This window comes from Haliotis rubra, unplaced genomic scaffold, assembly GCF_003918875.1.
Source record: "Haliotis rubra isolate DU_JTF1 unplaced genomic scaffold, ASM391887v1 Scf559, whole genome shotgun sequence".
NCBI lineage: Eukaryota > Metazoa > Mollusca > Gastropoda > Lepetellida > Haliotidae > Haliotis > Haliotis rubra.
The window spans coordinates 40,986-53,220 of NW_025767256.1; the positions used below are offsets into that span (position 1 = coordinate 40,986).

The 12,235-nt window shown below is 37.0% G+C and overlaps 1 long non-coding RNA gene across 1 annotated transcript; it reads right to left on the minus strand.

Moving 5' to 3' along the window:
* Positions 1 to 6,992: 6,992 nt before the first annotated feature.
* On the minus strand, positions 6,993 to 9,623 carry LOC124253934. The gene is made up of 3 exons (XR_006892347.1): positions 9,520 to 9,623; positions 7,413 to 7,515; positions 6,993 to 7,088 (listed from the first exon to the last, which is right to left on the minus strand). It is a non-coding gene; the product is annotated as an uncharacterized LOC124253934 (long non-coding RNA).
* Positions 9,624 to 12,235: the final 2,612 nt, after the last annotated feature.

A 12,235-nucleotide genomic window follows, 5' to 3' on the forward strand; every position in this document is an offset into this window, starting at 1 on the left:
ATTTATTTTATCGAATTTTCCTGGTTATGTTTGTTTGCACAAAAAATATAGAAAAAACATGTAGTTCTTTCGGGCTTTTTTTGCTAATGGCACAAAATGCATTTACAAATTTCACATCTTAAAGGACGACTAGTATGTTAGGAACATAAATTTCCTGGAGTCTTTAAGATAAATTCAATCTTGACTTGGAACGAGCTTGTACTGCTTATGAAATGTAACAGACAAAACCAACTTTGTGAAAAATGTTGCTAATGCAAACAGTGTTCCAAAATTGTTTGCGTTCGATTATGAGTAAATGCGATCAATTGCTTGGTCATGAAATACACAATGCCATTTTAGAAAGTGGTCAAATGTAACATGTTATATTTGGGATTACACTTTCTCAGTAAAGTACAGATTCTAGTACTTTGATTGGGCTTAGTCCCATCCGGGATTCGAACCCACACCCTCAGAGTCAGGCACCTAATCGCCAGCCACAAAATCAGACGCCTAAACCGCTCAGCCACTGCGGCTTCCACAAAAATGGAAGTCGGACAACTGGTAGTCTAGACTGCGGACGTTGTGTACCCCTCTGATAAGTGTTAATTTAGCACGGCGCCCACGGCCGAAAGCTATGAAATACACAATGCCATTTTAGAAAGTGGTCAAATGTAACATATGTTATATTTGGAATTACAATTTCTCAGTAAAGTACAGATTCTAGTACTTTGTTTGGGCTGAGTTCCATCCGTTATTTCGAACCCACACCCTCAGAGACAGGCACCTAATCGCCAGCACACACACTGTCAGGCACCTAAACGCCAGCACACACACTGTCAGGCACCTAACCGCCAGCACACACACTGTGTGCTGGCGATTAAGTGCCTGACTCTGAGGGTGTGGGTTCGAATCCCGGATGGGACTCAGCCCAAACAAAGTTGCTTGGTCGTTTAGTCATTGCGACCAATCTTCGATTATTTCAATTAGTCGAACCACCACTAGTTTGCAGTGTGATAGACATATGTGTAAGGCAGTGTTTTATATAAAATAGATACAATATATGGTTACCCTAATTATGGACATGCATGTTTGTATTGCAAAGCTAGAATATTGCTTGTCTGATACGGACACTGTATTGTTATACTCAGAAACATGACGTCGGGAATTTCCTTACTCTTATATACTTTAAAAATGTTCGTTTTCCTTAAAGAAACTTATTGCATTTGCTCTCAACAATCCAAAAAAGACGTCATATACAGAAAGAAACTATTATGTATTTTGGAGATTTAATAATGCTGTCCAGATCTGGACCTTACGGTTGTCCCCGGTTACCAGCTGAAGGCCACATTGCTGTATGTGACAGAAGAATGTGATGTTTTGAACATAAGGTGGGAACAGACTCAGGAAAATCTATTTTCAGCTGAAAACTTAGTATTGTGTCATCGAATAGGGGATTCAGATGATTCACAGAATTGATCAATTTGAATTAAAATTGGCAGAAATCCGTGGATCATCGGAATACTGCCATAACTGCAGACTAGGCTGTTGAATGGTTGCAAATGGCGGGTTTAAGTCAGAGAGGGACAGTGGGTTGCCTAGTGGTTCAACTTCCAAGAGTTCGCTCATCACGCTGAAAGCCTACCGGTAAGTTTAGTTCTCCTCAATGTGTGAAGATCTTTTCTTGTTTCCCTCTCCATAATGTTGAAATATTGCTAAAAGCAGAGTAAAATCCACCTCACTAACTCATCAAATTTGCGGAGTCCAGAAATATACTTTAGCTCACAGAATTTGAGATGACCCCTGTCGTCCTACATGTCTTATCTGGAGGTTGTTGACAGGTGGACTAGGAAAGCTGTTATCTGATAGTGGTGAACTTGAATCAGTAATAATAGCAATATCGCACGCCAAGTCCCAAGGGTTGAAAGTTATGTCAAGTCTTAAGTCACGACCTCCAAAAGAAGCAGCTCTTGTCAATATATACTGAGGAGAAAAAATACTACCGCAGCTGATAACATATATTTGATTTTCTGTTATAAATATCTTAACTTAGTGATATAATATCCAAAACATTAACTGTGCCTGCACTTAACGCTCAAAACCATTTTTATTTTTAAAAATAGAATCTGATTTAAAACTTCTGAAAAATATAAAAAATAAAAAATACACAACTCCTGATGGTCACGACAAAAGATACACATTTTCCAGAGGGTAATGAACTTAACAAAGAAATATTTTATAATATATCAGGAATTATTTTTCAGCAATAGAAATTTTATTTGTCCCAGTGTACTTGTCAAACTGCAAGTTAAAGCTCTGATAACGTTGAACAGAAATTGGCCTTTTGAAAGTGTTTTCCAACATGATTTCATTGCCGATGGTTGGTTGTTTAACGCCACACTCAGCAATAGTCCAGATATATAGTGTCTGTCTGTTAATATCAAATCTGGACCAAATCCAATGATCAACTTCATGAGATCAATCTACGCAATTGGGATACGATGACTTGTCAACCAAGTCAGCGAGTCAGACGACCCGATCTTGTTAGTCGCCTCTAATAACAACCAATTCTAACCCGGATCTTCACGGGTGATTTCATTTTACTGACTATTCCACCAGAAGTAGGAGTTTGCACCACTGCTTCTGACTTGTCTGTTCCAGGCGAGTTACGTTTAAAGACATGGGGACAGTGTTTAGGATGAGAGAAGAAGTGTTTTCACTGCATCTGTACATCAAACACCTCGGGTACAGCTGCAGTGAATGGCCAGCTGTTGACCAACAGTTCGGTACAGGCAGATCCATATTCACCACAAATATAACATCTGTCACGTTAATCAAATGCAAGCTGACAAAAACAACAGATTCTGCAAGGTCAGCTCAGTCTGAAACCACAAAGGATTGGGTGGATTGGGTGGCCAGACTCAGAGATTTGGTGGATTGGGAGGTCAGACTCAGTCATTTGGTGGATTGGGTGGTCGGACTCAGAGATTTGGTGGATTGGGTGGTCAGACTCTCGCCTCATCGCCTCACCATTCTAAGGCTGCGTCAGCGATTCCAGAATACTGGCACAACTAGAGACAGACCCAAAAGCGGGAGGCCACCAGTTACAACCACTTCCCAATCAGTCGACCCAGTCTGCAGCATTCCAATGGCCCTCCCCCGCTCGTCTGCTGTTAATCTCGGCATTGTAGTGAATGTATGGTGTGAAATGATAAATCTAGGGGCCTTATATACCCTTTTCCAACAGTTTTCACATGCATTTCATGCAAGGTGAAGTTACAATGTGTACGTACAAAATTTTACAGTATCTTAGGGAAAAATTAGTCTTTTCTCGTTTGACGACTCTTCCTAAAACAGTCGAAAGTCATGATGATCCAAAAATTAAACCTCAAGTGGTTGGAATGTGTTTTAAAGAGACAAAAATCCAATTTCAGCATTGGGTCCCTTTTTATGGTAAACAACCATTCTTTCATATCCAAAACCCAACTTTATCACTCTTTGTGAATGTGCATGCATTATCATCATAAATAATATCATTTGGACCCATTCTTAACTGTTTTTTACACTTTTGATTTGAATTTTTACATGATTGAAAATAGGACAATGGACCCCACCTAAACAAACATGTCGATATCCTAATTATCAATGAATTCCTCAGTCTGATGTTTTGACTCAATAGAGTTACATGATTGGTTGTTAAAACATAACAAACCAATGTCTTCTATCCATATAACATTTTAGGATATTCTAATGTTCAGAGGTGTAACATTTCTTTTGGCGTTCAGTTTATTTTATATCCTGTAAAGACGATACTGTATTCGCTCAGCTTATGATGAATTTGTATTATATCATATCGCTTCTGGCCAACTGCCAAGCCTGCTAACCAATTACATCAACTCCTGAGTTATGGCTATCATGTGGAAGCTTCTAGACTAACGCTTAGCTTCTGAATATATATAAGTTTTATAGTAACAAATAAACCCATAAAAATTGAAATGGGGCCCCAGTGAGATTGGAGATTCAGAACCTGAGGAAATCTAGACTTGCTTCACATATTCCATTAGCATCCATTGCAGTAGGCTTGGCAGTAGGGAAAATAATGTGGTTCAGGGACTGTGAGACAGACTAGGAAACTTCAAGCAACAACACAGTTTGACAGGACTTTTCCCGTAACAGTTCCTAGAAAACCTCTACATGAGTAACTCTCATTTGCTGTATACTGTATGTCCTTCAAAATGCAAATAAAACATGTCCTTGTGAGTGAGACAGATATATATATATATAGCTACTTCCCACAAGACTAGGTCTAGCTGCTTTGACTTGACACACTAAACCAGGTTCTATTTTTGCAGCAGGTGCACTATGGCTGAACCCGGAAATCAGCTGGCCCTCGCTGCACGGTGCAATCTGCTCTGTGCTCGATGTACAACACATACCACAATGTCAGTCACGGAATCAACGCTCGCCGCAGATCAACCGTGTGAAATGTGTACCTGTCAATCAAAACAGGTGCGCGAAAATTGAACTTACGGTTCTAGGAAGATGGGGCAGGCTGCGAGAATGCTTTTCACAAATGCAGACGATCGATCCTTAATGTAGATGTCTGGTGCCACAGACAGGCTTGACATGTTCAGCATCTTGACGATTCCTAAGAGAAACGCCAGTCCCAGGAACCACTCAGTCATGGCAGCGGCTGTCAGTCAGTGTCACGCGGAAAACGTGTGCCAGATGCACTCCTCGAGATACTTCTCTTCTGCACGAGATACGCACCTAACGGCTTCTCACTGACTGACTGCGAACAATGGCAGTCCGTGCAAGATGGACATCAGCTGAGTTGTACTGTTACTGAGTTGGCGCTCCGCGACCACTGTCGGCTCTAACTGATTATCATTAACCGTACACTATGAGATCATCGGCTGCGCAGGCGGCTGAAACACAGCGCGTCACGTGATACAGAGGAAGCAATTTCCCAAACAAACTTGGGTTTATCTCCCTTGAATGAAATATCGCGACCTTTGCTCCCGCCCACACATGCCTCTGTAAGTGTAAACAAAACGTTTGTGTAGCCAGCCAACACGAGTGGTAATCTTGATAAATGTGTTATTTGAATCGAACGATTGATACTAGTCACCACGCAAAGGAACAATATTTCTCAAATCTAACCATGTTAGGAAATAAACGTATCATCCAAGGCCTAGACGACCAATGTTTGAAATGTATGCAGGCATCATATGCACGTGGCCACAAAAAGTGAATTTGTTGAAATAAAAGTGAATCCGTGAGACTATGAACAAATATGGCAAAAGTGTGTAAATATGATAATCATTTTCATAAATTTAAAATGCGTGAAATAATAGTAAATGTTGTACATTTGTGAGACGGGTTTAAATACACTTATATATATACCTTTGTATGACCCGGTTTGGATTTATGCTATATTTCATACATTCCTACATGTCCTCAGTCATAGGTAGATGGATTATTACCATATTAACAGAAATAAGTATTTATTTCAGTCGTTCCAAAGCGGACACACAACGTTGAATCAACGTTGAATTTTGGTTGTTTGGTTGATCAACCTTTCATAAACGTTGATTCAACGTTTATCATGCGACCAAAGAAAGTTAGTCGAGATTCGTTTAGTTGTCAACGTTGTTTCAACGCAAGGAACCAACAAAATGTCAACTAATTGTTCCCTTGGCTAATCTGATACATAATTCATATTGGTAATAGGTATCCAACTTAGCAACTATCATTTCGGAACATTAATTTCATAAAAGATCAAGATCGAGCTAGTGACACATATAATCTTATATATTGTTTGATTGTGCATCGATCAACGGACGGAAATATTACGTAAATCGCAATTGAAAATGAAAACATCAATGATTTTAGGTATAAAGTCATCAGTTATCCGAATTGCATTACATTTGATATTTTCCCACAAAACTGTCAAAATTGTATAATTCCCGACAATTTGCTTTCAAACACATGCCAGATCGCCTCGTTTGGCCATATCCGGACATGCGCACAATTATCGCGCGCGCAAAGGCAGCTGATCGTTGTCAGTTTACTTTGGCGAAGTTCAACGCAATATCGTTCTATTTTCAACATCTCCACGGCATGCTGGTGTTTATTTGGTAAGTATGTCCTTCATGTATAATGAAAACGTAGGAATGTTCCCAGCTAACACGAAAATGTTTTTAAAATATCCCCAAAACATTTCGTGAAATGTTCCAGAAACATTTTTTAAAATGTTTTATTCACGTGATTTTGTATGGTTCCAGAAATGTTTTAGAAACATTTTCAAAAACGTTTAACTATAAGGTTTTTAAAATGTTTTCCTGAAATGTTTTTTCGAGATGTTTTGGAAATGTTTTAAAAAATGTTTTATTCACGTGATTTTGTATGGTACCAGAAATGTTTTAGAAACATTTTCAAAAACGTTTAACTATAAGGTTTTTAAAATGTTTTCCTGAAATGTTTTTTCGAGATGTTTTGGAAATGTTTTAAAAAATGTTTTATTCACGTGATTTTGTATGGTTCCAGAAACGTTTCAGCAATGTTTTTCTCCAACATTCAGTGAATATATTCCATAAAGGTTTTCTGAAAACGTTTTATAGATGTGATTTTGTATGGTTCTGGAAACGTTGTAATAACATTTCCTTTGAACATATAGTTTTAACTTTTCAAGCATATAGAATAGCCCTGATAACAATTAGGTGGTGTTTTGTTTAAAAGCGTAAACCACTGGAACAAAACGTAGAACACTAACAGGTAACAATGTACATAATATGTCTGTGGCAAATAGTTAGACATATACATAGGAAAGCGTGTCTCACTTAGAAACAGCGTTAGAAAGACATATAGATGTCTAGACTCAACCCTTTACTATATAATCGGGTTGGGTCTATACCTCTATATGTCTTTCTAACGTTTCTGTTTACACATGTCCCTATGGACACTATATAGTTAATCTCTACAAGGACACCAAAACAGATAAAAGAATTGCAGACTTGTAATCAACAATTTTATTAATAATTCTGGAAACGTGTACACTTTTTCAGTTTGTTTCATTATCTTCTTCTTTGCTTTTGCAGTCATCCATATTTCTGAAATATAGAAAACTTTCAATAATCTTAAGCAGGTACTTGAAATGTGATATTTACTCAAACCAAGTCAAGTGACACTAACAATGAGACTAAGTCTTCTACCACGTTTGTACAGACACGAGTCTGGTGGACATGAACACACTATTGGAATGTAATGATTGATATGATAATATCCAGAATCATGCTGAATACCAAAGATGTAGCAAGCACAGAATATCACTTACTGGTCAGAGGCTGGGTACAAGTACAAATCAAATCTTGCAATAAAAAGCCCAAAATATATCAACATGTTTATAGACAATGGTATTTAACAGCTGCACTTACATAATTCACAGCTCCTGGATTATTTGATGTGTTCCTCCATAAATCCATCATGTGTAACATTGTGTTTGTATATCCTGGAATGCTTGTCTCATGTTCGCCCTTGCTGCAATGAAAATAGCAATGTTCCACATTATCACAAGTTATAAATTGAACCGTTTTCCATAAAGCATATAAAGTAGATCTAGTTAGTCTAAAGCTGAAACATACTATGTAATTGCCTCAAGTTTTTGGTGGGTGCCCATTTACAACAAACTTGGATTACTGGCGAGCGTTTCTAGCCCAGAATCCAAACTGGAATTGATTTATTACACATCTATTGTAACTAGCTACATGATTCAAGCCTTACACGGAACAGTTGCAGCTGCAGATGCGATTTAGATTCGCGAGCATTGTAACCAGATTCTTCAGTTTTCGATCCGCGATGTTTTCGGGTTTCACCGAAACATCATTTCACCAAGAATTGTAACAACTTTATTTGGTCCAACATTTACTAAACTGAGACCACGCCATTTTCACTATGGAATACTGTACCATGAAAAATCATGAAAAACCCTAATCAACACGGTTTCAAACGATGTCACTTATATATTGGTGTCAAACCTTGACATTGTTTATATATCCTTCCTGCAAAAGCAATTAGATCAATATTTTTATGTAAATCATCACCAAACATTGATCACCTCACTGACAATATATTGTGATAGTCTGTGGCCATACACTGTGGTATAGCAAGTGGCCATACAGTGACAACTCATAGCCGAGGACTAGTCATCGCCAGCGCCCCGTTATAGTGTAGGCTACGTTTATTTCTGGCTCTTGTCTAGAAGGAAATACATCTATCAAAACCGATCAATTAATTTGTCTTGGGAAAATTTAAGAATACACAGTGTAAACAGAGTACCTTTAATAAGAGACCATATAATAAATATTATTTATTATATCGTCTCTGCTTTAGTATAGCACTTGAAAACATGCGGTAATAGTGGACTAACAACAATCCGACAACCCAGCAGATGGTCATTTAACATTTAGTTTAGTCACTGTTAATTAACAAGAATGCGTCTGTCATTTCTGTTAAGAAATAGTTTTTTATAACATGCACACACTCTGACACCCAGTAACTGTCCCACAGTCAAGTGGATCAGAAACTAATTTGAGAAATTATTTCGATTCCCCATTTTCGTGGTGTAAAATCGGCCCTTAACTTTCCAACGACTTAAGCGAGCAAAATTGTCATAGTTTAAAAATTGAAAATTAGCTGCAATGTTAAATTAATAAAATGTCCTTCAGAAATAACATGGAAAAAATTAGCGATAAGGGCCACTGGCTTGTGCATATCGCGTTCACGATCGAAAACCGATGTAATAGCGGCATTAACGCCTTACTGAACTCTGCTTGAACACATATTGCTCAAGCTCTTGATAGCCTAATTATCCTTTTATGTAACATAAAATTAATTAGGTACAAACTCTCTTAGACATTCTTCACAGCGATATAATATATATCCAAAGCGAGCTGAATTCGATGTTCTGGTGATTTCGACGATTACATTGCTTAGCGCTATATCGGGGATTACGTTCAGCGATCGGAGTGCACAAACAGTTTCACTGGTAGGACGGATGCAAAAATATCAATATTATTTACCCGAGATCGTTAATACCACTTCAGATGCAAATCAATTGCCTATATAACCAAATATAGCAAAAATCTGTAAGATCTGTCGTCTGCTGGTGACAAGCAATATACCAGATATAAACAGGAAGCCGCGTGATCACAACACTCACTTTCGCATGGCGGAGCGAAATGTATACAAATCCCAGATGTGGAGATGTTTACGCCCGATAAGATATCATCAGCGCTATTTCTGTAGGAAACACTTGATATTTTTGGTGTGAAATAGATAAATATATCCTTTTCACTCAAGGTTAGTAAAATAAAATTACGCTTTTTGTCTTTACATCGTCGAAAAAACCCTGTCACGGGATTCTCTGTTGGAACACTGAATCACGTTTCTCAAAACCCCGCTACTTTTGAGTAACACAGTATTTCAATCGAGTGAATATCAAAATGTACACACATGAAAATAATGACTGTAAAATTAACTCACCGCAACCGAGGTCACATCGATGATCCAGTTCCAGTTGTTGCACCATGAGTCGAATGACAAGGTGGTAGGGTCCTGAATAAACTTCAACTAAGATGGCGGGTGCAAAATTATGGCGTGATGGGTGACATCATTCGGCGTCATTTCCCACGGTAACAATAAGGCATTGTGTAGCTAACATTTTAAAAATGTTATCAAAGCGTGTAGGTGTGATATCATTTCAAAACCCTTTTAAGAACAAGTCATAATAAAACACATTTTAAATGTGATGACAGATCCGGCTAAAACATTTCAGGAACGTTTTAAGGCACTTTAATGACAAGTCATACATTAGAACATGGCTGAGTGAGATAATTGTTTGTGATTGCAGTGTATGTACTGTTTATGTCACACCAACGTTACAACAGAAACCGTGTTTTAAAACGTGATCACAATTAAACATGTTCTTGCACATCATTTCTGCAATGTTTTAAAACATTTCAATCATATGTTATGAAATAGTTTCACCCATGTTACAGCATGACGTTTCTGAACAACATTTTGAAAACATTTCAAAAACATTTTCAGTATTTTTGAGATATTCACACATTATTTGTATGACTATGTTCTTGCATAATCTCTGCAGCGTTTTAAAAACATCTCACTAATATGTTGTGAAATGGTTTCAAACATGTTATAGCATGACGTTTTTGAACAACATTTTGAAAACATTTCAAAAACATTTTCAGTATTTTTGAGAGATTTAGACATTATTCGTATGATATGGCATAAATACGTGCACAATGTTTTTAAAACGTGATGACAATATTTCATTAAACCTGTTCTTGCATAACATTCCTGCAGCGTTTTAAAAACATCTCACTAATATGTTGTGAATTAGTTTCAAACACGTTATAGCATGACGTTTTTGAACAACATTTTGAAAACATTTCAAAAACATTTTCAGTATTTTTGAAAGATTTAGACATTATTTGTATGATATGGCATAAATGTGTGCACAGTGTTTTTAAAACGTGATGACAATATTTCATCAAACATGTTCGTGCACAACATTTCTGCAACGTTTTAAAAATATTTCAATGACATGTTATGAAATAGTTTCACTCATGTTATAGCATGACGTTTTTGAATAACATTTTAAAAACATTTCAATAACATTATGAAACATTTTTATAACGTTCCAAAAACATTTTGACGAAAATGTTTTTGAAAAACTATTTTGAAACCTTATGAAAATGTTTCGAAAATGTTTTGTGTTAACTGGGTTGTTTAAATCTAGCAGGTCAATGTAGCAAGAAACTCCGAATTAGGGCTCATGTTTTATCTCACAAGGTTACCGGTGTGTCACGTACATGTTTCTCTAAATTTAGTGGAAGCCCGTGTTTTCCATGAACTTGTTTTGTTATTTTTCAATATATTTGCATGCATATATGTGGCATTTTATTATATAATCGAATAAGATTTCCTTTCGTACCCATCACCTGATTTGAATTTTGCAAATATACATTTTCAAATAATCAATGAAGTACATCAATATAAGGGACCATTCATAATTATATGGCTCTTGGTGGGGGTGATGATTGTAGGGGGTGGGGTTGTTGGGTGGGGTGTCACCCATTTTGTTCAGGGAGCTAAGGGGTCAGCATTTTTGTACACACGCACTATGTTTAATATGATGCTTAGAAATTATGGGAAGGGAGGCGTCATAGATATTGTACATGACATGCAGGGTGGGGCGTCTCTTTCTTCGTACATACACTTTACGGGGGGAGGGTAATTCACATTGTACATGCTTCTTCATAAAAATCATCATCACCCCCAAGCCATACATTATGAACGATCCCTAAGGGCAGCTATACAAAATCGAACAGAATTTATCAACATTTTATATTGCATCACATTATTATGAACATTTGTTCGTTTGAATAAGTCTATCAGTAAATTATGCATTGAGCACGCTCTGAACCCTGTCAACATATGCATATTATTTGGGGTGTGGGGGGTGGAGAATGGCAAAAGGAAATCTTTCTCAGATCATGCAACGAAAATTCACATCAAAATGTCTTGTGCAAGTCTTTGTTAAGGATGAAATTGCATATAATTTATTTGAACTTTTATTTATTTACAAAATGTGTAACTTCACTAATGATTCTTTGATGGGACAATTAACAAAACTGCACTCACAGACTTTCATTCTTACACTTGTTTGGAAGGGATGTGATGATTCATGTCTCTTAAAGGTTAAAATGTTACATACAAAAGAAGTAATTTAGTAAGGAACATTTAATTATGAAATAAGATATAATTTTAATGGAATTTGCAGAAATCTCATCTTCGAAGACTGGGTGGCATCAATTTTGTGGATCACATAAAAGGAGCAATGCTAAGGTAACATGTTTTTAACATTTCACTTGTTTCCAGTATATCCACCACAAAGGTTGATCATGTAAGAGAATAATTTGACAATGTTTTCTCCCGGAGATGTTTAGTTTAATGAGCACTCCCTTGCTTGCATACATATTGTTTTCAGCCGTAAAGAGCTGGATCTTGGTGAGAGAGGACAGAAGTAAATTTATAGAGATATATAGATGTTTATTGCTGGGAGACACACTCTTCAGGTATTTGGTCAGCTGTAGAATTTGAATATGATGTTTCTTTATTATTGTCAAAGTGTAGGTTATTCATTATTTTGCATTTAAATGTGTGTGCAGTGAAACCA